This window comes from Sciurus carolinensis, chromosome X (assembly GCF_902686445.1).
Source record: "Sciurus carolinensis chromosome X, mSciCar1.2, whole genome shotgun sequence".
Classification (NCBI taxonomy): domain Eukaryota; kingdom Metazoa; phylum Chordata; class Mammalia; order Rodentia; family Sciuridae; genus Sciurus; species Sciurus carolinensis.
This window is the reverse complement of record NC_062232.1, coordinates 92,649,327-92,676,458: the sequence shown is the minus strand read 5'-3', so window position 1 is coordinate 92,676,458 and position 27,132 is coordinate 92,649,327. Positions and strand designations below refer to the sequence as shown.

Below are 27,132 nucleotides of genomic sequence, written 5' to 3'. Positions count from 1 at the left end.
AAAAAGTCTGGAGTCTCATTTTATGAATACTATGATTCTACTAATAAGCAGTGGTTGACCTCAGTCTTTTCAGTCAATCCATTGTTAATTTTGTTGTATTTATTTATTGTCCCCTGTCGGGGTTTCCAGGACCCCCAGCCTTGAGCACGGTCAAGATGGCGCCTGGCACTGAGCCAAAAGCGGCCAGCTATACAGTAAACAACCAGCGAATTCCAATGATTGGCTAGTTAACGATGTGATTAGAGCATGCCCCCCTCGTTTACCTATTCTATACCTGCAGCTGTCCGCGCGTTTACCTCGTGTGCTCTCCCCTGATTGGTTGAAGTGTATATAAGCTTGGTGGGTGGGGGAGTAAGAGGCAGAAGCTGAAGCTGGGAGGGCGCGGAAGCTGGGAGTAAGCAGAAGCTGGGAGTAAGCAGAAGCTGAGGGCAGGAGCTGAGAGTAGAGTCGCAGAAGAAGCTGGGAGTAAGAAGAAGCTGGCAGAAGAAGAAGCTGGGAGTGGGAGCGGGAGCAGAAGCTGAGAGCAGAGGCTGAGGGAAGAAGCTGAGAGAAGAAGCTGGGAGTAGGAGCAGAAGCTGAGGGCAGAAGCTGAGAGAAGAGGCTGAGAGTAGGGGTAGAAGCGGAGAAGCGGAACGACCGGAGCAGGCGAGAGTTAAGCGGAGGGAAAGAGAGCAAGAGAAAGAAAAGAGAGAAGAAACTGAGAGTAGGAGTAGAAGCTGGGAATAGAGGCGTGCAAGCGGGCGTGAGCCGAGCGGGAGAAACAAAGCGGCCGGCGCAGGCGAGAGCCGAGCGGGAGAAGAGTGAAGTGCAGGAGAGGGAAAGAGAGCAAGAGAAAGGGATAGATAAGAAGGAAAGAAAGGAAGACTGTACGCAATATACTTCCAAAGCTTCAGACGTTTGTCGTGTCTCTCTCTGCGGGCAGAGGGAACGCGATAGTCCCCCATATGAGTTTCTTCAGGCTAAGGCATCTAATTACCAGGTGTGACATTCTATTAGAAATTTAATCTGGACGCAGAAGGAAGAGGCATCCCCATGCCTAGACGGCTGTCACTCAATCAGTGATGCATGACTTTATCTTCTCTGAAGCTCAATTTCTTTATCTGTAAAGTGGAGATCACAATTTATTTGAAGATGTTGTTGTTATGATGAAGTCATATGAAGTACCTAACATGAAGCTTAATATATGGGAGATTCTCAATAAACAGTTTCTGCTCAACCATGTTGCTTTGCTGGAGAGTATTATTATTATTATTATTATATATTATTATTATTATTATTATTCTGGGGATTGAATCCAGAAGTGCTTTGGCATTGAGTTACATCCCCAACCGTTTTTATTTTTTATTCTGAGACAGGGTTCTACCTAAGTTCCTTAGGGTCTAGATAAGTTGCTGAGGCTGGCCTTGTACTTGTGATCCTCCTGCCTTAGCCTCCTGAGTTGCTGGGATTACAAGCGTGCACCACCATGGCCAGCTCTTGCAAGAGATTTAAGAATATAGCCTATCCTTTATGTCTGTGTTGTTCATTTAAGAAAATAGATTCAGAATTGAAACATGAAAAGGTAATTATTCCTTGAATTCACAGGGTTAGGTTAATATTTTTTAGATTACATTATAATATGTCAGATGACAGAACCTAAAGGGAACTCCTGATGTTACAGTCCTTTCCCACTGGACATGTTAAATAACTGAAAAGCAGGAGAGAACTAAAGTTTTAGGTGAAATTTAAGAACTGGACATTTAGAGAGAAGTGGCTCCTAAAGGCGAGGTGCCAGGTATAATGATCGGTTCCATTTTAAGTATTATGGCTCCTGCCATTTGTCCTAGACAGGCAGGCTCAGCCTTGGCCCAGACTCGCAGAGTCATCTGACTGCCAGGGAAGGGAAAACAAAGATTCCTGGACTCAAAAGCTCAGTCACTCAGTATGAAGTCATTCTTCCTATCAGTCCATTTTGGACCTAATATTCTATACCAATAAATGGGCTCTTGTTCCTTATGAATAAATTATTACTTAGTAACCCAGTTGCAGTAAGTAAATCCTCTCCACAAACAGTCCTCATATTAATTCTCTTTTCCATGACACTGGGCAAGGAAAGGTTTAACAGGCATATTTTTCTTTTCATATTGAGTTAATTTGCTTTGAGGATTTATATCTGAGTGACTGACCACCTCCTCTGTGGACTTCTGTAAATGTTTGAATCCAGGAGTCAGAGTCAGGTAGATTTGGGTTTAAAATCTAATTTTTTCTACTATATTGCCTTGGAGAAAACACTTAACCTCACTGATATTCAGATTCTTCATCTGAAAAATACAAATAATGTCTATCTGTCAGGTTGCTGGAAGGATAAGATGATATATGCTAAAGTCAGACAAAGCACCTGAAACATAGATGTTCAAGAAGTGGTAGCTTTTTAAAAAATTCAGGTAAGCCGAGTGCAGTAGTACATGCCTATAAATCCCAATGACTTGGGAGACTGAGGCAGGAGGAGCTTGAGTTCAAAGCCAGCCTCAGCAACAGTGAGGTGCTAAGCAACTCAGTGAGACCCTGTCTTTAAATAAAATACAAAATAGGGCTGGGGATGTGGCTCAGTAGTTGAGTGCCCCTGAGTTCAATCTCCAGTACCCTAAATAAATAAAGAAACAAAGAAATGGGCTGGAGATGTAGCTCAGTGGCAAGAAAACCCTTGGTCCAGTTCCCAGTACCAAAAAAAAAAAAAAAATCAGGAAAAATTCATATAACAAAATTAATCATTTTAAACTTTACAATTCAGTGAAATTCAGTACTTTCACAACATTATACACACCATCATTTCTATCTTGTTCCAGTACACTTTCATCACCCCCAGAGGAACTGACTTAGGGTGGTAGCTCTGTTATAGATTAAAAATACTTTGAAGCATGTGAACCATAAAGCAAATGTAGCACAATGAGAATAATAAGATTACATTCTAAGGTTGATTAACTATAGCACTCCATTCATTGTTCTCTGATTTCTGGTATGATGTTATTAGTGAAAGTTCAACAGATTAATACTAATCCTACTTGCTTTACAGGTCACCTTCAGGATTTTTCATTTCAATAAGGTCAGCCTGTAGGTTTTTATAGTTTGCTTGCCCTTTCCAATCACCATCATAGCATAAAATTTTAGTTAAACACATTACTCAGCCAGGTTCAATGCCAACTTCTTGTAACACAATTTATCACTGACCTAGTCTAGGTGTTTGCTAATTCACTCAGAATTAATTGTGCACTTGAATCATTTTCATTGAATCAATTCTCATGTGTATAGCTTTTGTAACCATAAGTACTAGCTGCATACTGATTAAAATTTTTCCCATCAGTTGTATAGGATGTATGACTATAAATTTTCTTTTTAATTTTTCTTCTGTGACTCATAAATTGGCTTAGAAAGCAATTTCAAAAAGGAGAAAAAGGTTTGCAAGTGATAATGGCATCCATGGAATAAATGCTTTTTTCTCTTAGGAAAATATACAGATGTATACATTATGATTTGTTAAAATTGCCTGGTTATGTTACAGTCAGAATTAATATTCTTCAATTCAACGTCATTGTTAAAATCTTAGTTTTGTATGACAAATTTCAGCTTGTTTTTGGTTTCTAAAGGATAACAGAATATAAGCTTTTTGCATTCAGAGTTTTTTTAAAAAAAACAAAAACCTAGTGTTTAATGATGTGTTCCATTGGGTGAGATTTTCTTTACAAATAGTGAGAAAAGTATTTAGTACCTTTCATAACCTATGTCAAATTGCTTATTTTGGCATAGTTATAGAATGAAACAACAAAACTATAACTCTGTTAGGAAATGGGTTGTGGGCCTTAGTCTGTAATTAAATAGCTCTATAATTTTGGACAAGTCACAATCTCATAGAGGGACCACAATTTCTTTTTGCCATCGTATCATTGTCTCTCCTTTCTATCTCATTAGTTTGATGTAATGAAACTTTTAGATAATTTTACAAAGGATTACTTTACTTGGATACATGGTACAATTTGAATCAGGTCTACATAATAGATAATAATATAGTATCAATGTTAACTTCCTGATTTTGGTAATTGTACCATGGTTATGTAAGAGGCATCTTGCTGTTTGAATAATGTAGTGACATCCAAAGGTTGATGAATTAAAGGCAGAGTGGTAGTATTGGGAGGGAAGGAAACTTTAAGCAATAGGACCTAAATGGGAGGTTCTTGTTTTGGGGGGCATGCTCTCAAAAGGCATTGTAGGGCCCTGGTTTCTTTCTTTTCCTTTCTCTCTTTGCTTCTGACACATGAGGTGAGCAGTTTGCTCCACCATGTCCTCCTTCCATTATATGCTGCCTCATCAAAGGCCCAAAGAAATAGGGTTACTCCATCTTGAACTGGAAGCTGTAGCACTGTGTACAAAATGATCCTTTTTCTTCACAATTGAAATGGTTCAGATATTACATTTATAGTGATGGAAAGTTGACTAGTACAATCTTATCTGTATCTTATCTTCCCAGGGATAATTTCAGAATATCTTTACTTTCTGACATCTGGGATGTTTCAGAATCATCTTATTTTAACATACTTCAGAAAAAGTTAGAGACAGAGAGAAAATGAAAGTGGTTAAATTATATCATTTGGAAATCTGGTTAAAAATTATAGTAGAATCCTATGTACATGTATGAATACACCACAGTGAATCTCAACATCATGTATATCCACAAGACTGGGATCCTAATGAGAATAAGATATAAACATGTCAAAATATATTTTGCTCTCATCTATAACTAAAAAGAACAAATTAAAAATTTTTAAAAGTTATAGCAGAATTTTTTAAACAATTTTTGCCTTTTTTTGAAATACTAAAATTATAATAAAATGTTTAAAGTTTTTTATTCTCAGAGAATTATATTAATAGGGTAATTTACCTATTAACATTTATTTCAATTGCTGATATATTTGCACATAGTATTTATTAGATATGGAAAATGAGAAAAAAACCCTAAAACTGTGAGGCCTGAGAAAAGGGAGTGAAAATGAAAGCCATACATTGATAGCGTTCTCAGTGCATTCCTCCCCAATGACACAACAGTCCCTAGAAAGGAAGCCAAAGCATTGATTCTTTCCCAAATAAATCATTTCCCAGTGACAATACAATGGGACCCTGAAGGGAGAGATAAACAATGAACGCTGACCCCAAATCCTCCATTCTTCTCCAAGTAAAAATATTGCCCAGTAAGAACAAACTTTTAAATTCTCACAAACCTGACCCCAAATCCTCCATTCTTCTCCAAGTAAAAATATTGCCCAGTAAGAACAAACTTTTAAATTCTCACAAACCTGCTTCCTGAATGCCCAAACTGATATGCTTACTAGACAACCCCTCAAAAATAACCTATATAAACCCAGTCCCTTTCTTTGTTCAGTGACTCCTTTTCCACCAGGAAAGTGGGTTCACCAGCACCATTCCAACCCTGCACACCTATTCCTGAATAAATAGCTGAAATGGCTCATGAGGTTTGCGTCCTGCCCAGTCTTTTTGTGCCAACAGTATTACTGTCATGTTCAATGTTTTGTTTGTCATTTTTCTTGTTTCATTTTTCTTTTCTTCCTGTCATTTGGATTATCATTTTTGTTCCTTTATTTTTTTTTAAATTTCAAAGGTAAATATGTTCTTTATAGGCATCTGACTGGTATTCCTAACACACACACACACACACACATTTCTCAATATCTATTAAAATCTATTTTCCTTTGTATAGACAATAATTATAACAACTATAATTTTCTTCCAAGTTGAGATCTCCTAGGAGTTTAGTTCCAAATAAATATAAAACAATTTTGACATTATTCATCTATAATTATTTGGATTTATCTGCAAACTTTACTGGTTTGATTGCTTTCTGAATTTTCTTTTATCTTATATATCTCCTCTGTAGAAGCCTTTGAGATTTTTTTTTTTATTCTTTGCTTCCCTAATCATTGATGTGTTCAGAAATTTTATCTCAATACATTTATATGTAAATTTTCTTTTGTTTACCTTATTTAACACTTGATGGTCTCACCATCTGAAGAATAATATCTTTTATCATTTCTGGGAAATTATTTTCTATTATTGGTTTATTAATTTCCTCTTTTGTGTTCTTTCTGTTTGAAATTCCTGCTACATGGATGTAGAAATTCTAGATCTAAACTTCATTTCTATTATTGTTTTCTCAAAATTCCTATTTATTTTGCCTTCTGTCCCATCCCGTGAAAAGTTTTTGGTTTGATTTTATAGTACAATTTTTTCTCTTCTACTATGCTATGATAATATAATATTATAACATTTACCTGTATTTCATATAAATTGTGTTCTTTATTTGGTTATTATTTATTTATGTAGTTTCCAAGACCTATATAATTTGTTCTGGTTCACATTAGTATTTTTCTTGTTTATAGGTATGATAATCTCTCCTCCTTCTGAGAACACTAATTAAACATTTTGTTCTTTTTCATTTGCTACATTCACTATTTCTTCAGATGTCGGTTTTTGTTTTTATTGATTTTGCTAAGTTTCTTACATGGTGTCTGTTGCTCAAGTATTAATTGGTTCTGGGCACAGTGGCACATGCGTGTAATCCCAACAGCTCTAGAGGTTGATGCAGGAAGATCATGAGTTCAAAGCCAGCCTCAGCAACTTAGCAAGGCCCTAAGCAACTCAGGGAGACTCTGTCTCTAAATAAAATATAAAAAAGGGCTGCAAATGTGGCTCAGTGGTTGACTGCCCCTGAGTTCACTCCCCAGTACCAAAATAAATAAATAAATAAATAAATAGAAATTAATTGTTGCCTCTTGCTCGTGTGCTTGTATTTCTTCTTTTATTATAATTATTAATTTTAGTTGTAGATGGACACAATACCTTTATTTTATCTATCTGTTTTTATGTGGTGCTGAGGATGGAACCCAGTGCCTCACCTATGCTAGACAAGTGCTCTACCACTGAACCACAACCGCAGCCCCTTGTCTCTGTTTTTGAGACTCCTTATTAGCCTGTCTATAGATATTGTTTTGTACACTATAGATATTGTTTTTGTACACTAAAAAGACTGCCTCTGATTAATTGTGGGGAAAAACAGAACATGCTGCTAGATGATGTATGTCAATAGTTTAATTTCTAAATGAGGCAGCTAACTAGTTCTACTTATTCTAAGCAAAAAAGCAGCAGTAACATTTGTACCCAGACTAAAGCATTGTATAAGAATCAGTCCCCAGAGGCATATTTACCTAAGATGCTCTGAATACAGCTCCCCACTAATTATGTTGAAACTCCCTAAGACTCTTTCCTTTGTATTATTGACTCTGAGCTTGAAGATATTTAAATCATTCCTATTTTTACCGTGGTGTTTACATACATTTTGGATTACTATGGTTTATTTAACTTTTGTTTTTGTAACTAAAGTGGGTATGAATCTCAATGTACAAACTCATGTTTGCCAGAATTATCTGTTTATTTCCTTATATATCAACTACTTAATTCTCTGAACCCTATACTTCTTGGTAATTATAGTGTGTGTGTTTGTGTGTGTGTGTGTGTATGTGTGTGTGTGAGAAAGAGAGAGAGAGAGGGAGAATGCTAATGAGCAAGTGGATGTGGGGGGGAACTATGATTTTTTGATTGTAAGTCATAGTTCTGGTCACAATACCATATTACCTTATCAGTAGAAACACAACAGCTACTTTCATCACAGCAAGTGTCACTGTATTAGTGGTCACCTAACTTAACTACTTATAAAACTTAGAGCTACATGGGAATAGCATAGGAAAGGAGCACTAACCAAAGTTAGGATCAAAAGATTGCTTGGTGTGCTATTTGTAAAACCTATACCAGAAGGATATGAATAACAGAGGCAGTTGTGCAGTCAATCAGCATACCTAAGATGAATATATTAAGATTTTCTAAGTATAAGAGCTTAGAAAGTATAAAGTATGAGAGTGTGCATAGTTTTATAGCACTTGTTCCCACTGCAGGGCTGTATGCTGCAGGGCTGTATGCAGGCTGTCTTCGGAGTCTTGAATATTATGCTCATAGCTGGAGGCTCTTGAACTTGCTTTGGAAAGAGTGTTTGGGCCACAGCCCATCCACAATGATGGTCCATGTAACCAATGGGGGAAGAAGAACACACTCTCACACAAAAAGCAATCAATAACCAGTATAGGCACCCACCCAGAGGTTCAGTTACTGTGGTTTTCTACCCTTTCCTCAAAGAAATATGCTTCAATGTGATATGTATTATTAGATTAGGATTTGTATTAGATGATTTTTGTTATTTTGAGTAATTCCATAACAAATGTAAGTAACTTGTGAAAGCTAACACTTCTCAGGTTCCTTTTATTATGCCAATGCCATTGCAATAAATGCAACAGAGTTTATTATAGGTTTTAAGTATTTCTCCTTCAGCTATGCTTTAACAGCTATGCTTTGAGCATTTGATATGATTTAACTAATAGCAGTTTCATGAAATTATTGAATGCATGGATTCAGGAGCCAAATAACTTAAGCTGTAATCCTAGTCCTGCCAATGAGTAACTGTGTGATCTAGGGCAAATTATTTAATTTCTCTATTAAGCCTATTTCTCAGTTTCATCATTTATAAATTGGGGATGATAATAGTATCTATGTTATATAAGGACCAAAGAAGCTATTAAATCTAAAATACCTAGAACAGTACCTAGCACATATATCCTCTCAGTAAGTGAAAGGCCAGACAAAATAGGTCATACTTGGGGGCCAAGGATGTAGCTCAGTGGTAGAACACTTGCCTAGTATATGTGAGGCCCTTGGTTCTATTCCCAGCATTCCAAATATAAGCTATATATTTTGAAGATCCATTCATGGGAAATGTCTAGCTTAGCAGACAGAAAATAGATTAATCTATTTTTTGAGTGGTTTAAGGATAAGAGGGAGTTTTTAGAGAGAAATGGGGAGAGACTTCTAATGAGTATGGGGTTCTTTTCGAAGAATGAAAATACTCTGGATTTAGTGGTATGATTACACAGTCCCGTGAATTTACTAAAATCAGTGAGTTCAACACTTTAAAAGGCAAACTTTATTGTATGTGAGTTATATGGCAAGAAAGCTGTTTTTCTTTCATTCTTTTTTTTTAAATTGTACATGGACACAATACCTTTATCTTATTTATTTGTATGTGGTATTAGGAATTAAACCCAGTTTCTCTCATGTGCTAGGTGAGTGCTATACCACTGAGTCACAACCCCAGCTCCAAGAAAACTGTTTTAAAACTTAGTTGTTAGCAGGGCACAGTGGCACATGCCTGTAATCCCAGCAGCTCAGGAGGTTGAGGCAGGAGGATGACAAGTTCAAAGCCAGCCTCAGCAATTTAGCAAGGCCCTAAGCAACTCAATGAGACCCTGTCTCTAGATAAAAAATATGAAAAGCGATGGGGATATGGTTAAGTGGTTAACCACCCCTGGGTTCAAACCCTGGTACTAAGAAAAAAAAAAACTGTGTTGTTCATTTGAGGTCATACTTTATCTGTAATAAATTTTCATTTTAAAAATTATGTGTACTAACAAAGGAATAATATAAAATGTATCCTTTTTTAGAAAAAGTAAAGTATTGTAATTGGTTCATTTGTTCCCATATGAAAATGATTCTAGGGTTATCATGGCTAATCAATTAAATCAACCAAATGGCTAAGTTCATCATACATTCTTTTTTTCAGTACACTTTTCTTTCACACTGTACTGTGATGGTTGCTATCCTTATCTATTCTCCCCTACTAGGCTGTGAGTGCCTTCAGGAGATGGAAGAAGTCTTATTACTTTTGTAACCCAGGCCCTAGCTCAGTGCCTGAAGCACTGTAGCCATTTATCAAATATTTGATGACAGAATGAACAAATAAGTGATGAATTATAAGCTCTATCTCAGTTAGTCAAAATTTGCAAATTTATCTGTTTTCTTTTCTTCTTTTTCAGGAATAACAAACACTGATCTTTCCTGATCCATAAGACCTCTAGCAGTCATCTAAATGTCAGCAGCATGAATACAGGCAATTTTTGCATAAAATTCTCAATTGGAGTATGTAATATATATAAGATACACTAAATGCCTTAAGATCACAAATGGGAAATATTAGTCTTCTAAATATCTAGAAGTAGAAATTTCTTTTATCCTCCCTTTTCAAAAGCTACACCTCATATAGTATAAAATGTTAAACTGTAAAGTCACTGAATAAAAATTTTGAAGTTGAGAGAGAGAGAGATTTTTTTCGGGAAGGGGTACTGGGAATTGAACCCAGGGAATCTTTATCACTGACCTACATCCCCAGACTTTTTATTTTTTATTTTTGGGGTACTGGGATTTAACCCAGGGGCAATATACTGATGTATATCCCCAGTACTTTTTGTTTTGTGATAGAATCTCACTAAGTTGCTTAGGGCCTCACGAATTTGCTGAGGGTGACCCTGAACTTGGATCCTCCTGACTCAGTCTCCTGCATCACTGGTTTTACAGGCATGTGCCACAGTGCCTAGTGAGAAAGAGATCTGAATACATGTATGATAAGAAATGTTGTATCTTAAGAGAATTCTAATTTTAATGCATCATGATTTAGTTTGAGGATAGACTGAATAGACTGCCTGGGTCTTTTTGATATGATCAGGAACAAGTCTTGATCCGTTCTTGCATTAGTCAGCTTGGGCCCTCATAACACAATTATAGACTAAGTGGCTTAAACGATGGGAATTAATTTCTTATCTGAAGGGTACAAGTCCAAGATCAAGGTGCTGGCTAATTCAGCTCCCTGGTGAGGGCCCATTTCCTGGTATACAGACAGATTCTTGCTATGTCTTCTCATGGTGGGATCTGTGGAGGGGTGGAGAGAGAGAGAGAGAGAAAGAAAGAGAAAGGGAGATTGGGAACTCTGATTTTTTTCCTTAAGGGCACTAATCCCTTTGTGAGTACTCCACTCTTATAACTTTATTTAAACATAATTGTTTTCCAAATGCCTCATCCCCAAATATCATCACATTGGGGTTCAGGGCTTTGACATTTGAATTTGGATGGGGGGGCACAATTAAATTCATGGTAGTGCTATAAGTGGGTTTAAAATCTAATACACTGAGAATTCATTCATTCGTTCATTCACTCATTCAATAAAGCATTTATTGAACAATATTCTACACTAGGTTCTGTTCTAGGCCTTGGGGATATAGTAATAAAGAGCAACTATAATATAAAGTTGCTCCCACCCTTTACACCGCAGCCATCTCTCCCCCTCCCATCTTACAACCTAGATGTCAGTCTGTGAACATCCTAGCCAGCTAGTGGTCCACTAGTCAGCCTGCGAGCCCCCTTCTCAGTCATGGGTCCCTTGTTAGCCCACGAAATTCCACTACTTAGGAGAAGCTACTATGCCATTTTTCCTCTCTTTTCCTTCTTTCCCAACCCTGAGCAGACGCTCTGGTCTTCCGCCTAATAAAATCTCTGGTGTGAGTGCCTGTGTCCAGAGCGGCTTTCTGGGTGCTGTCGCTGCACCGCGACTCAGACTGGGCACCCCAGAGTGCTTGCTCCCCTGGATTCAAGGGTCTGAGCTGCCTTGGGATCCGAACGGAGCCGCATTTTTCTTACAGTTAGCATGTTAGGTAAAACACATATATGACTTTTATTATCAAAGTGGACCTACCTTGCTGTTTTTACCGGTTATAGAGAACTGAAGATTCTTCTTTTTAAAATATTTTATTATGAAAATGTTCCAACATACAGAAAAGGTGAAAGAATTTTACAGTGAACACACATATACTCACTACATATATTCTGTAATTAACATCTTATTTGCTTTATCACATATTCTTCTGTTTATCCATCCCTCTATTCATCCATCAATCTGGAAGTGAGAATTTATAGTACTTTCCACAGGCTTACTGAATGAATTAGGTGTACAAATAGACCTGATTGCTATGCCCTTGTTCTATGTTGTCCTTTGAATTTAATCTCTTTCATTTGTCAAATTGAATTTAGTTTTCGAATACTGATAGCTCTGTAAAGACTGATCTTTTCTATTACTCTCTTATCTAATTGAGGAGGATTAACCTGGTTGGAAGGCTTCTGGTGGTTTATTTATTTAAACATTCTTGCAATTGCTCAGCATGTGTCCAGAAGCTCAGATAAAATATGATTTTCATTCATCTTAGTAATAAGATATGCTTATAATAATAATAATTCTATTAAATGTCACTTCTCATCCCCGGACAGAGTTGATTTAATCCAGGATGGTTCTATTGCTGCCAGCATTTTTCTGTGGACTGTATATGTTAAATTAATTATAAGATTTGAAACATGATTATCTCTATTCATATTTGACTTGATCTTTGTCCTTTTCACCCTTTCAATTTTCTTTTGTACACTCTGTTCTCATTCACCTCAGTGATAGCATTGAGTGTGAAAGGCATAAGAGAAAGAATTAAATATGAAACATTTGTCAAAAGATTATCAGCATCACATCCCTAAAATATGGTATTTAACACAATGAACTTATGTTTTAAAACATGCCACATTAAAATGTACATGTTAAAGTGTAACGAAGAGTGTAGATGTCAGGTGGGTTCTTTGTCTCATGAATTTGAAGAATGAAATCCATGCACACAAGAATGAGAGCAAAGTAACAGGATTAATTAGAGTAATAGACAGAAAGAAAGCAGAGTTGCCAGAGGCTGGGGTCCCTTGAGATGGATGCCAAAGAATGGCTGTCATCTAGGGGTTTATATGAATCTATAGGTTTAAGAAAGTCAGCCTTGGGTCCAGTCCTGCATAAGACACTCAACGTCCATGAGGCATTCATGCAGCCTTTAGTCCAATCTAAATATTGATCAGACATTTTTCCTTCTTTAAAGAGGCTGTGAATTCCAGGTCATGTATATCCCGATTTAAAAATAAACTTTTTGCAAGTTTCTCAGCAAAATGCTGCAGCTGTTTGTGCTCTGCTGCCCAGCAAGTCACCCAGGGACCCATTTCTCTATCTGCCCAGCCTTATCTCCTCTTCCTGACTTCATAAAACTACCATTAAAAAAAGTATAATGCCATAAACCAAAAACCATTGAGTTGTACACTTTATTTGTTTGTGGTACTGGTCATTGAACCAGGGATACTTTACCACTGAGCTAAATCCACAGTCCTTTTTACTTTTTATTTTGAGACAATTGAGACTGGCCTCAAACTTGTGATCTTCCTGCCTCAGCCTCCCAAATTGCTGTGATTACAGGCATGTGACATTACTACTGGTGAGTCATAATGGATGAATTATACGGCGTTTGAATATATCTCAGTAAGGCTATTAAAAAAACATGCAAGAACTTGATCTTTTAGAAATTCAGTCTCGGATCACTCCCATCATGTGATTTAAAATCAATTTAAAAGTCACAGCAAGAAGCTGGGGGAGAGGGATGGGATATGAGAGCACATGGAGGATAGCATGTTAGTAGGCAAGACCACACCTGGGTAATGCACTTTATATGTCCTGTGCTCCAAGAAACAGCACTTTTCTTTTTCTTTTCTTTTTTCTTTTTTTTTTTTTTTTGGTATCAGGGATTGAACCCAGGGGCGTTTACCTACTGACCCACATCCCCAGGCCAGGAAGCAGCACATCTATGACCCAGGTACTGACAAACTTTTTTGTTAAATAAATTTTGGGGGTGGGGTTTTTAACAGACATAAAACAGGCCTCATCAAGGTCAGGGTGACTTCTTTGTAAGCAGGAAAAACTGATAGTGAGTCATCTGCCATCTGGTACCTGGACCTCCATCCAAAAAGGGAACCATGGTAAACTGATTGGACCAAAGAGCACGTGAACTATTCATGGACACTGAGTGCCTTACCCAGGATTGGGTAGGGGGCTAGCTTCTTTAAACCTGTAGATCTATATGAACCCCTAGAACATAGCCACTGTTCAGTATCCCTCTCTTGGGACCCCTCCCTCTTTGAGAGCCCTGCTTTCTTTCTATCACTCTAATAAATCCTGTTACTTTGCTCTCATCCTTGTGTCTGTGAATTTTATTCTTTGAATTTATGTGACAAAGAACCCACCTGACATCCATGATCTACACTGCATGGTCTCAAAATAAAATTAAATAAATAAATGAATGAATGAATAAATAAATAAATAAATAAATAAAAGGGTTGGGGATGTAGCTCAGTGGTGAAGTACCCCTGAATTCAATCCCCAGTGCCAAAAATTAAAAATAAAATTAAATTAAAAAGGAAAGAAAGACCTTAGGGATACATAGACATCCTACAATGGGAGAAAACATTTGCAAACGTATCTGACAAAGAGTATAATATCTGGAATATGTAAAGAACTTTGAAAACTCAACAGTAGGGCTGGGGTTGTAGTTCAGTGGTACAGTGCTTGCCTAGCATGTGTGAGGCACTGGGTTCTATTGTCAGCACCACATAAAAATAAACAAAATAAAGGTCCATCATAAATATGTATATATATATATATATATTTATTTAAAAAACCAAAAAACAAAAAAACTTAACAGTAAAAAATAATCAGTTAAAAAAGTGGGCAAATGGCTGGGCATGGTGGTGCATGCCTGTAATCCCAGAGGTTTATGAGGCTGACACAGGAGGATCTTGAGTTCAAAGCCAGGCTCAGTAACAGCAAAGGGCTAAGCAACTCAGTGAGACCCTGTATCGAAATAAAATACAAAATAGAACTGGGGATGTGGCTCAGTGGTTGAGTGCCCCTGAGTTCAATCCCCAGTGCCAAAACGAACAAACAAACCTCCCAAATATCTATACCTAATTGTAAATCACAATAGCACATTGAAATGGACTGGATTTGGCCCCCACACCTCTTTCTAAGTTGGGAACACATTTTTCCCTGTTGAGAAAGGAAGCTGAAATGCTATTAACCCTCTACCCTGGCAGACACCAAAGAAGATGGGAGCAAGTAGAAGATAAGAGAAGTGAAAGATTATCCACTTAGGTCTAACACAGGCTGGCCAACTAAATCTACATATGTGTGTCACCTGTCTTTGTTTGTATAAATTGTAACTGCTTCTGTAGGACCAGTGGAGAGAAGCAATCTAGCTACTTCTCCCCAGTTTGATCAAACTGCTTAAAGTTTATTTTTCCATCTTTTGTCTATTTCATATGCTGGTAGGTGGCTCAATACAGGTAGGACTCCTCTGCTAGGATGTTGGTTATAACATATATTTACTGCCAGTGGGAATATAAAATGGCACAGTTAGCTACATTGGAAACGTTTGGCAATTTCTTACAAAACCAAACATGCAATTTACAACCCAGTAATTAAAATCTTGGCATTTATCCTAAGAAACAAGGATCTACATTCATTCAAAAACCTTCACACAAATGTATTCATAACTTTATTCATCATAGGCACCCACTCAAAACAACACATGTCCTTCTAACAGTGGATGCTTAAACAAATGGAGTACCTACAAACTAAAGAATACTATTAGTCATAAACAATAACTATCCATATACACAACTTGAATGAATCTCAAGAAAATTATGCTAAATGAAAAACTCTCAAAAGGATAGTACATGATTCCATTTATGTAACATTTATGAAATAGCACAGTAACAGAGGTGGAGAACTGATCAGTGATTGCAAAGGATTTCCAGGGATGGATGGAGCGGGCTACAAAGGACCTGTACAGTGTTGAGTACGAAGTTACATTGATGTGGAGAGCAATCTGCACCCTACTCAAAGTTACTCCATGATGCATAGCTCAGCAGTTTTCAGTTTGTGCCTAAACCTGTTACTCCTTTTCATAAATCAGTAGTTTTCTATAAGCTACTGCATTTTGAGTGTAAGTGCTGAGGTGGAATAACTCTATACATGTTTGTACAGCAAGTAGGGAACCACCATCTGCCTAATATAAACATAAGGCACAAACTGATAAATTAATCATGCTAATAAAAATGATCACCTGTGAACTTATTAAATTGACCAGAAGCATATGTATGCATGGGTATATCAATTTCATATTGGAAAAACGAGGTCCATGAGCTTATCAAACATGATGTGTGACTTCAGTGATAGACACTAGAAATTAAGATTGGAGTAAAAGAATTTATGTTTGCCTGGCTTATGTCTATCAGATGACCCATGAGTATTTGCAAAATAACCATGCATGAAAATGGTGCCTGATAATTTATTTTTATTGAACAAATTCTGACACTGTGGAAAGACACAAACATATTTGGTCTATGTTAATGACATAACTGGCTCAATATGTCACAGGAAAGCAGGGAGCTGAAACTTAAAATCTCAGTTCTTATGTTCTGATGAAAGAGAATTTAAAATCAGACACAAAAAGTCACACAAGAGAACTTTATTAGAAGTGAAAGTGAGGTGAAAGTAAAATAAAAGCAAAGTAAGGCTCAAGCAGAGAGTACTATCAAGGGAGAGTGGACCATCTCTGAGCAGAGAATGACAAAGGAGACAACACTGTCTCCAAATTTATAACTGTTTGAGGTTTACTTGGAGAAGTGGGGACCACCTTCTGTACTCTTTGACAATCGGGTGTTCAACTCCTCCTTCACTTTGGTGGTGGGGTTTTTGACCTTAGTTGGTGCTCTCTGGAACTGTCCTGGTGGCCATCCTATTTAGTGGGGACTTCAACTACAATTCAATCCCATGTTCATGTGGGCACCAGGGTCAATAGCTGGTCAGAAGTTACCTTAGTGTGCCTGCGCTACTAAAGGAATCTTCCTTCCCAGACAAATGGAGGCACCTATAGCATAATTCCTAGCTTCAAATCAACATCAACGGACCTTGTCAAGAGTTAGTCCCATTAATCCTTTTCTGTTGAAGTGTTTCCCATTAGCGCCTTTGCTTCTGTTTATTTTTTTTAAATTTTTACAAATTAATTACCACCCTTTGTTTTCTCATATACTTTGGAAGTAATTTAAAGAACACTTGTGACCTTGCCATGCATTTCACTGCTCATTGCCAGCTACTATCTAACTACAGTGTACATGAGAAGGGGGATAAGGAAAGGAAAAATAGGGCTCACCCCATCTTTTTTTTTTTTTTGTGGTGCTGGGGATTGAACCCAGGGCCTCGTGCTTGCAAGGCAAGCGCTCTACCAACTGAGATACATCCCCAGCCTGGCTCACCCCATCTTGAGTGATGAAAAATCACTTCATTTCATGTGACATAAATTCCATGCATAAATTCACCTCCTTCATGGTCAGATAACACCATCTTAAACTAGAGAAACCAGGGATAACCACCTTAAGAGACTATTCCAACTTTAAGACATATGCAGGGCACTGATGAACAGTCATTTGGGGACCCTAATTCATTGTAATTTGCATTACAGTTTTAAAACCCCTGTAGGTTTCATTTAGATACTATGTAAATTTTCCAACATGGTAAAAACAGTGCACATATGTGTTAGAAATAATGAGGTGCAACAAGAAATCAAATACATGCTCGAAACTGGGTGGGCAAGGGAAAACTCTACTTCTGCCAGAAGGGTGTGCCACAGGAACCTGACTAGCAAGTGTGCCTGGGTGGGCGTGATGCCATTTTATATGCCCTTTGCCCTGATTGGAGGACAAGGGTACAATTTACACGAGTGGCTAATTTTAAAATTGGGATGGGCAAAAGGGAAGGACTGCAATTGGATTAAATTAAGGCCAAATGCCATATTCTGAAAATGAACCACCAGTGGTCCACTGCATCCTTCTGCTCTGCCACTGAGGCTTCTTTCTCTCTCAAATTAGCAAGTTAATTTGGACCGCCACGCCAGGGAACACCTGGAATGCAGCCTTTGGTTTTTTTTTTTTTTTTATTTTAACTTTTTTTTAGTTGTATATGGACCCAATACTTTTATTTTATTTATTTATTTTTATGTGGTGCTGAGGATCAAACCCAGTGCCTCACATGTGCTAGGCAAGCGCTCTACCACTGAGCCATAACTCCAGTCCTAGAAGGTAGCCTTCGAATCACCTCTTTAAAAACCTTCTGTTCTCCCTGATGGGGAGAATCACAGCCTCTGAGACAAGAGTCCCCTGTGTTTCTCCTTTGCTGACATAGCAATAAAACTTATTTTTCCTTTTTCTCAAAACAGTGTTCTTGTTATTGGATTGGCATCAGGGACAAGGACCAAGCATTTGGTAATAGGTGCACTAAGCTGTGGACATCAAAACCACAGTAACCACTACAAATACATAATACACAATGAGGGAGGCTCCCAGAACAAATATAAAATCCGGCCATGTGGAAAGCCCCAGGCCATTTCCTCTCTAGGAGATGGCCCGCTCCACATGGAGTGTTCTTCTGTTACACTAAATAAACCCTTTGTGCTTATTCTCTCTCTTAAGTCTCTTCTAAAAAAATTAAATAATATTCTTTCTCTTAAGACTTTTTTTTTTGATTCCAGGGATTGAACCTAGTGGTGCGTAACCACACAGCCACATCCCCAGCCCTTTTATATATTTGATATAGAGAGAGGGTCTCACTGAGTCACTTTAGGATCTCACTAAATTGCTGAGGCTGGCTTTGAATTTGTGATCCTCCTCCCGAGCTGCTGAGATTATAGAAGTGCACCAATGCACCTGGCTCTTTTAAGACTCTTGAATGAAATCTTTCTTCTTTTTTAAAAAAATATTTTTTAATTGTAGATGGACACAATGCCTTTACTTTATTTATTTATTTTTATGTGGTGCTGAGGCTTGAACCCAGTGCCTCACACATGCTAGGCAAGCGCTCTACCACTGAGCTACAACTTCCTCCCCTGAAGTCTTTCTTCTGGAAGAAGATGAGAACTAGAAGAGCCAGATGTAGTGGCACAGCCTATAATCTCAGCAACTGGGGAGGCTGAGGCAGCATGAATGCAAGCTGGAAGCCAGCCTCAGCAACAGTGATGAAGCAAGAATTAAAGACAGGCAGACAGCGTAGGTAGGTAATGGAGTTGGATCGTGAATCTGGAGACTGGTTTGGGTCCTGGAAGTTGAAGACTGCCCCTGGAATATTGGAACATTAATGCCTCCAGAGTCCTTTGATTACCAAGATTACCTGCCTATATCGCCCCTCCCAGAAAGTTGTTAATGAAGTACCCTCTGAGCAGACAGGGAGCTGCTAATTAATGGCCCCTGGGCTGCTGCTCCCTTAGCTCCCTTGCTCCCTTCCTGCACCAATCACTCCACCTTGGCCCTTCTAGCCCACCTGCTTCTCACCTTTTGGCCATTCCATGGGCATCTCCTGGGCCTAGTCACCTATGCAGGAAGGAGAGAGGTAACGGGGGCAGGAGAACTAAGAAAGTCTAAAATGCATAAAAGGGGCAGGGTGCCCTCACTTCTGGGGATACCAGGACACCAGCTCTGGCCCCCTTCTCCCTCCTGGGAGAAGTCTGTGTTATTATTTTTTAAATAAAACTTGCTTTCTACACTTGCCTCGGTACGCTTCTCTAATGTTCAAACTTCAACGTTTGAGGAAGCAGAACTCGTCACTGATAACCAGCAGTATCAGTGAGACCCTGTCTCAGAATAAAAATTAAAGGGCTGGGGATGTAGCTCAGTGGTAGAGCACCCTTGGGTTCAATCCCCATCATTAAAAAAAAAGAGAGAGAGAACTGAGGAGTGTTAATGCCCAGTAACAAACAGTAAAACAGTTGAAATCTGAATAAACTCTGGATTATAACAATATCAACTTCTTGATTTCAATAATGTATTATGGTGGTGTAAAATGCTTGGTTTTGTATGACAGTCCAAACTGTTTTCCAAAGTGGCTGTGCCATTTTACATTCCCACTAGCAATGCATACATGTGATATTAAATTTTAAATTTATTATGTGCATGTATACTTTTAATTTACTATATGTAAAAAAAAAGAGGCATGTGTAATAAGATATATATGTAGAGCTGGGTGTGGTGGCTCACACCTATAATCCCAGCAGCTTGGGAGGTTGAGGCAGGAGAATTGTGAGTTCCAAGCCAGCCTCAGCAAAAGTGAGGTACTAAACAACTCAGGGACACCCTGTCTCCCAAATAAAATACAAAATAGGGCTGGGGATGTGGCTCAGTGGTGGAGTGTGCCTGACTGCAATCCCCGGTAACCCCCAAAATATCTGCCTAATAAATAGGCATGTATACAGATATTTACTGAAATATTATTTATGATATCAGAAATAAGCACAGTCTTAGTGTTCAGTAAGAGAAGAATGATTAATAAACTGTGATTCATCCGTCATCATCTGTATCACACTGAACTATATATAACTGTTCAAATGAATGAAGTAACAATATGTGTTTGACATGAAAAGAATTCTGAATCCCACGAGTAGATGAAGAAGGCAAGTTGGGGCTGGGGATGTAGCTCAGTTGGCGGAGTGCTTGTCTCCCAAGGGCAAGGCCCTCGGTTCAATCCCAAGCACCACAAAAAAAAAAAAAAAAAAAAAAAAAAAAAAAAAAAAAAGCAAGTTGCAGAACACATACACAATGTCATCCTAAAACCATGTGAACTCATGCATTTATGTATGTATGGAACCTTATTTTAATGATCAAGATGACACATATCAGGCCGGGAACACTGGCACACACGTATAATCCCAGTGGCTCTGGAGGCTGAGGCAAGAGGATCACAAGTTCAAAGCCACTCTCAGCAACTTAGTTAAGTACTAAACAACTTAGGGAGACCCTATCTACAAATAAAATACAAAATAGGGCTGGGGATATGGCTCAGTGGTTGAGTACCCCTGAATTCAATCCCTGGTACCCACAAAAAAAGATATATGTATATGTGTGTGTATATATAGAGAGAGATAGAGAGAAGTGAATGTTATCTTCAATTTAACAATAATTTATTGAGTACATTCTATGACCAAGATTTTGATTAATGAAGAGTTGAATAAATACATTTTCAGTGACCATTTATTCCACTAAAGAGAGCCTTCTTGAGAGGTTCCAATCAATATACCATTAATCTCTAAAAGTGAAATTTGCCAGCTAGTAACGAAAAATAATTGAAATCTATCAGCTTTGTTTGAAATAGATTAATTATGATAATTACATAATGTATTCTTCCTTCCACCACTCTACTAAACCACTCTTGCTAAAATCACAAAAGATGTCCTAATTTGTCAAATACAAGGATAGTTGAACTCCTTCTTAACCAATTTCTCCTTTTTAAACATTTTTTTTGGTACTGGGGCTTGATCCCAAGAGGGGTTTTGCCATTGAGCTACATCTCCCACCCCTTTTATTTTTTATTTTGAGGCAGGGTCTCTCTAAGTTACTGAGACTTGAACTTGTGATCCTCCTGTCTTAGCTCATACCTTGACAGATAGTGTCATCTATAAGTGGGGAAGATAAAGTTAGCAGTAGAGGAAAGGGAGGAAATTTGGGAGGTAGGGAGGGAGGTGGGAAGTGCTAGGGAATGATATTGGCCAAATTATATTTGATATTGTGTGCATGTATGAATATGTAACAATAATCCCATCAATATTTACGACTATAATGAACCAATAAAAAATGTGGTTAAAAATTTTTGGTTTACGGTGGGTCTTTCATTTGGAGAAGGGGTTTGATTATGATTGGGTGAGGACCATGATACAATAGTTTAAGCTTTATGGATCCAGAAGTCCACCATTGGGCCCTCAGGACCTTCCTGATAGTTCTTCCAGGAAGTTCCTGAAGTGTGTTTTAGTCAGCTTTTTCACCGCTCTGACCAAAAGATCTGACAAGAACAATTTTTTTTTTTTGTACTGGGGATTGAACCCAGGGGTGCTTAACCATTGAACCATACCCCCCCAGCCCTTTTTAAAATATTATTTAGAGACAGGGTCTTGCTCAGTTGCTTAGAGCCTTGCTAAGTTACTGAGGTTGACTTCAAATTTGTGATCCTCTTGCCTCAGCCTCCTCAGCTGCTGGGATTATAGGTGTATGCCATCATACCTAGCTCTGACAAGAACAATTTTAGAGGAGTAAAAGTTTATTTGGGGCTTGGGGCTGTAGCTCTGTGGTAGAGTGCTTGCCTAGTACACGTGAGGCACTGGGTCCAATCCTTGGCCCTGTGATGGCAAAACCAGACTTGGTTGTGAAGTGAAATTACAAAAACATTACAGTAAGAGTCCAGTGCCTGGGGAAGGGGTCAGTTCCCCTCCCCTCTCTCAGTCTTTTTCCAGGAAGCCTAGTTAACCACAGGTCCCTACCTCTTGCATTGTCAATAACCTTCCTAAGAGTCTGACTACTCCCTTCTGAAATGTAATAGATGTCTGTGAAAAGAGCAGTTTCTCCCTATCTGTTCTGTGAGCATGCTTCACCCTGTACAGGCCTCAGCAGCACAGGTTAGGAATTTTTTAAAGAAAGAAGAAAAAGCGCCAATGGTAGGATGGGTCTAAGACGATGTCAAATAACCTATAAATATTGTGAGAAACTGTGTATCGGGGCTCAGAATTTGGAGTTTTTGTTTTCCTTTGGGCCCACTGGTGTAAAATAAAGTTCTCCTCTCTGAGTGCTGCTTGCTGCTTCTCATCTAGTCTGTTTTCCCCAGCACCACGTATAAACTCATGGTTTCAGTTTTTTTTGCAGCTGTGACTAATTTTAGAGCAAAATTTTAGAGGAGGAAAGGTTTATTTGAGGGCTCACAGTTTCAGAGGTCTTAGTCCGTAGCAGGCCGGCTCCATTCCTCGGGGCTCAAGGTGACGCAGAACATCATGGCAGAAGAGAGTGGCAGAGGGAAGCAGCTCACATCATCAGGAAGCAGAGAGAGAATCTCCACTCTCCAGATACAAAATATATTCTCCAAAGCCACGCCCCAATTCCAGTCTCCTCCAGCTACACCCTAGCACTTCAATTAATCCCATCAGGAATTAATTCATTGATGGCTTAAGACTCTTACAACCCAATCATTTCTCCTCTGAACCTTCCTGTATTGTCTCACATGTGAGCTCTTGGGTGACACCTCACATCCAAACCATAACAAGAAGTCTTAGTCCACAGACAACCAGCCCTATTTCTTGAGATTTGAGGTGAGGCAGAACATCATGGTGGGAGTGTGGCAAAAGGAAGTGACTCAGGACATTTTTCCAGGAAGAAGAGAGATAGAGATAGAGATAGAGATAGAGAATAGAGACAGAGACAGAGATAGAGATGAGAGAGAGAGAGAGAGAGAGAGAGCAAGCATGAGGGAGCAAACTCTGCTCAACAAGGACAAAATATAAACCCCAAAAGCATGTCCCCAGGGACCTACCTCCTGTAGGCACACCCTATCTGCCTACAGTTACCATCCAGTGAATCCTTATCAGGGGATTAATGCACTGATTAAGACTCATAACCCACTCATTGTAAGCCAGCCTCCCTTATCACAGTCTGCTTTTGTAAACAGTTCCCACTCGAAGACCCTTATACACAATCATATGCTGTTTTTTGAAACCTTGCATCCAATTATGTACTGTTTTAGACTAGAAAATGTATGACACTAGACAGCCTATAAATGCTATGAAAAAATGGTCAGGGGTGCTCAGAATTTTGGAGTGCTAATTGTGATGGGCTGACAGATCTGACTCCATGAGAATGTTATAGGCCAGACTCTAAGAGAAATGACTAAACAGACTCCATTTTACTCTGAGACTCCATGTTATGTAGGAAATAAGCTTCTCCCATGGGAACACCCCGCCTCTGTGCCCATCATCAGTTACTTAGTGTGACATGTTTAATAATATACAATGGCAACTCCTATGTAGTAAAGAATTGCTCTCTTTTGATTCCTATTGCTCCTAAACAATGTACCATGTGAACAGTGATTGTGTGGATGTTAGGAACCATTCTTTAGTTTGTACCTAGGTAAGGGTCATTTTGACCCACTTCCCCCTCTGTCGATCTCATGATGTTAGTTTGTAATTTCGAATCATAGCAACAGACACTTATGATTGATGTGATTTTTGGTATAAGAACCCCTACAACCTGTGGTCGGGGCTGTTCTCCCAATAGTCATTTTTTGGGGGCATTGTGTGAGACAGTCAGCCGGCCGACTTAATAAAGACTCTCAAATTTGGACTTCTCAGTGGTGATCGGTCATTCTTAAGTTTCGCCCTGTAACATTTGGAGGCCCCAGCGAGATCCTCGCTGCCTGGTGGGTAACCACCGCTCACCACTGACCTGGGAACTCCTGCAGAGGGGAGAGGCCACAACGTGGCTCCTAGGGGAAGGCCTCTAGAGACGTTCCTCAGCCCCGGGCTGCACAGTCTGTGGAGCTCAACCCCAGGACTGAACCACATTCTCCCAGAGAGTCACCTGTTTCTGCACCCCTGGGGGACCGGTAAGTCTGTTTCTGGCGGATCCGCATCTGGGAACTCTGAGGAAGGCTGGACGCAGCATTACTTCCCGAGTCCGGGACTGGCCAGACGTTGCTCAGTTCCTCTGTTCTGGAATCTGGAGTGGCCATTTGTCTGTGTCTTTGGTGTTTTATCTGTTCTGTGTTTGTTTGTCCTTTTCTGTTTTTTTGTCACCCTTAAATGTAAGCATGGGTCAGTCTCCCTCACATCAGTCATGTACTCCCTGCCAGTGCATGTTAACTGATTTCCAAGAATTCCAGAAGAGAGCCAGTGACTACGGAACCCGCTGTGATGTCTTTTCTCTCTCTAAATTCTGTGAGAGAGAATGACCAACTTTTGAGGTCAGATGGACCCCTCAGGGGACCACCAAATTGTCTTTGGGCAACCTGAACATCCTGATCAAATGTTTTATAGTCAAATTTGGATAAAAAAATGGTTAAAAATGTTTTTAGCCATGTTCGCTGAAGCTTACATTAAAATGTAAATAGCTGCCAATAGGAACTTACAACTATTGGAGTTGGTCCACCAAAATGCCAGGCTAAAATTTTGAAGGCTGCTATCCAAGAGACCAGAAAAACCAGTTTAGAACAAGACCCCAACCTGTGGGGCTCTCCCAAGGAGACCAATGGAAGCAGTTCCCTTGCTGTCTCTTTGGGAAACTCCTTCAGGAAGGGATAGGGCATAACCTTGTCTATATTATCTTAATTCCTTTTCATCTCTGATGAGAGGGACCACATCAGGATGGAGGCCAAAAAGACTTTTAAAATTCTATTGTTTTTGAGTTCATAATTTCGATCTGGTGCACCTAGGTTAATTTTTAATCAGAACTATTTTATCCAAATATAAAGTTTTCTTAATGCTCTGTTTCATTCAGAGGCCAGTTTATAAGGGTTAACTCTCAATCTAATGGGTTTAAAAAATAAACTATAAGGCCTTTGTCCTTCTGTTTATTTTATGTATATGTACACTGGTGTATTATCATGTCTACATATATTTGGTACCAAAATTGACATATGAGCTCATAAATTAAAATTTTAAAAAATGGATCCAAATGCTTTTGATTTACATGATTTAAAAGGTTTTTAAATTGGGTAATTAAAAATATGGCTTTCAAGATACTAACACAGTTTTGTTTCCAGGTGGTCAAAAAATAAAAAAAAATGTTATTTTTATAAAATGTCTAATATCCATTGTTTCTAGGTTTTTCTTCAACAGGAAAGAAATGACTGATATGGCACAATACAATTCTCTGAAATCTTGGCTTTTAAAAATAACTAAATTAGATTTAACATATATGGGATTGATTACGGATGTGTTTGTTAGAGATATCTGATTGGTTTAGAGAGTTAAAATGCTGTTAAATATAACATCAAGTACTCTTAACTCCTTAAATTCCACAGGGTAACATACTTAAAACATTTTTGGTGTTTTCATAAATTGGTAAATAAGAAGAGGATTTAAATTTACTTTATGTTATCACCAAAAACATGATTACTAAAAGTCTTAACAGGTATTATTCTATATAAAGGGTCCAAAAGTTTCAACTGTATTTAAATGGAGTTCTATAAGTAACAAAGTATTTCATCGGATTAAAATGGAGTAATTTATCTGAATTCAGAAATTTATAAGGGTTGTTTCAGAATATAAATTTAAAAAAAGGGATCAACAGATTAAAACATTACAAGGTTTTAGATATAAAAATATATTTAATAAAAATGTTTCTAGATAAAAAAGTCTTTATGTGATAAAATAAGGCTGTAATACATCTAAGTAAACAACAAGAGTGTCTAAGTGATTAAAAAATGTTAATTAAGAGTAAATTTTAAAAGGTTTACGTGTATATGTAAGAAACACAACAGTTAAAACTATTCAAGGTTTTTCCTAAGGTCAAATATTAATGTACTGATATAAACCAAATTTCAGTCTATATGCTAAAATGGCCAATAATTCTAAAAGCATTGATTCACTCTTAACATTGTATCTGTTATGTTTTATTCTCTAGAGCAACTAGTCTTAAAAATTGGGGATTTGGGGGCTGGGGAGATAGCTCAGTCAGTAGAATGCTTGCCTTGCAAGCACAAGGCCCTGGGTTCGATCCCCAGCACGGGAAAAAAAAAAAAAAAAAATTGGGGGGTTTGTACAACTCTGGTTAAACAGCAACTGTTAGAGTGTTGTACTACATTACAAAGTCTAAATTTTCTTTAAAAGTTAAACATGGTTAATATAAAAACATCAATGTAATTATGATTCTATTATTCTTATTCATATATTAAATGTGTTCATATCTTCCAGGTATACAAGTCTTTAAAAGGTTTAAAAGAACAGTTTATCAAGCTGGTGTTCTCCACCTAAAGTTGTAATGGTAATTTTAAACTTATCAAAATAAGAAATTTTATTGGGGATTTATTTATATCATTTAGTGTTCTGTAACTGGTCCTGAACCTTATGTTACCTTCTACACTGGGATAAAAATGTAAATGTATTTCTAAAAGTTAATGGGAGTCCAATCTGTTTAAAGGTTAATATCATGAAACAGAAAAACATTTTGCCACTTTACTACACAAAAGGAAAGCTGAAAGCTCTCTCAGCTTTCTTTAATTCATATTTTAGGTATAATATCATACTGTGTTAAGTAACATTTATATAAACTTAGGAAACAATATATGTAAACTTTATAAAATGATATTTTTTTAAAAAAAGATAACAATCAGCTTCAGAACTAGACTGCTTTACCTAAGATTTATGAAGAGCCCTGCCTTACCTGAGATGAGGTTCTGCCTCCCACCTTACTACATGTTACAGTGTCTCCAAAATAAGTCAGACTTCAGTT

The 27,132-nt window shown here is 38.1% G+C and overlaps 1 pseudogene; it reads right to left on the bottom strand.

The window, feature by feature from the left end:
* Positions 1 to 24,412, bottom strand: part of LOC124971608 (microtubule-associated proteins 1A/1B light chain 3B-like) — a 30,079-nt pseudogene extending 5,667 nt beyond the window's left edge.
* Positions 24,413 to 27,132: the final 2,720 nt, after the last annotated feature.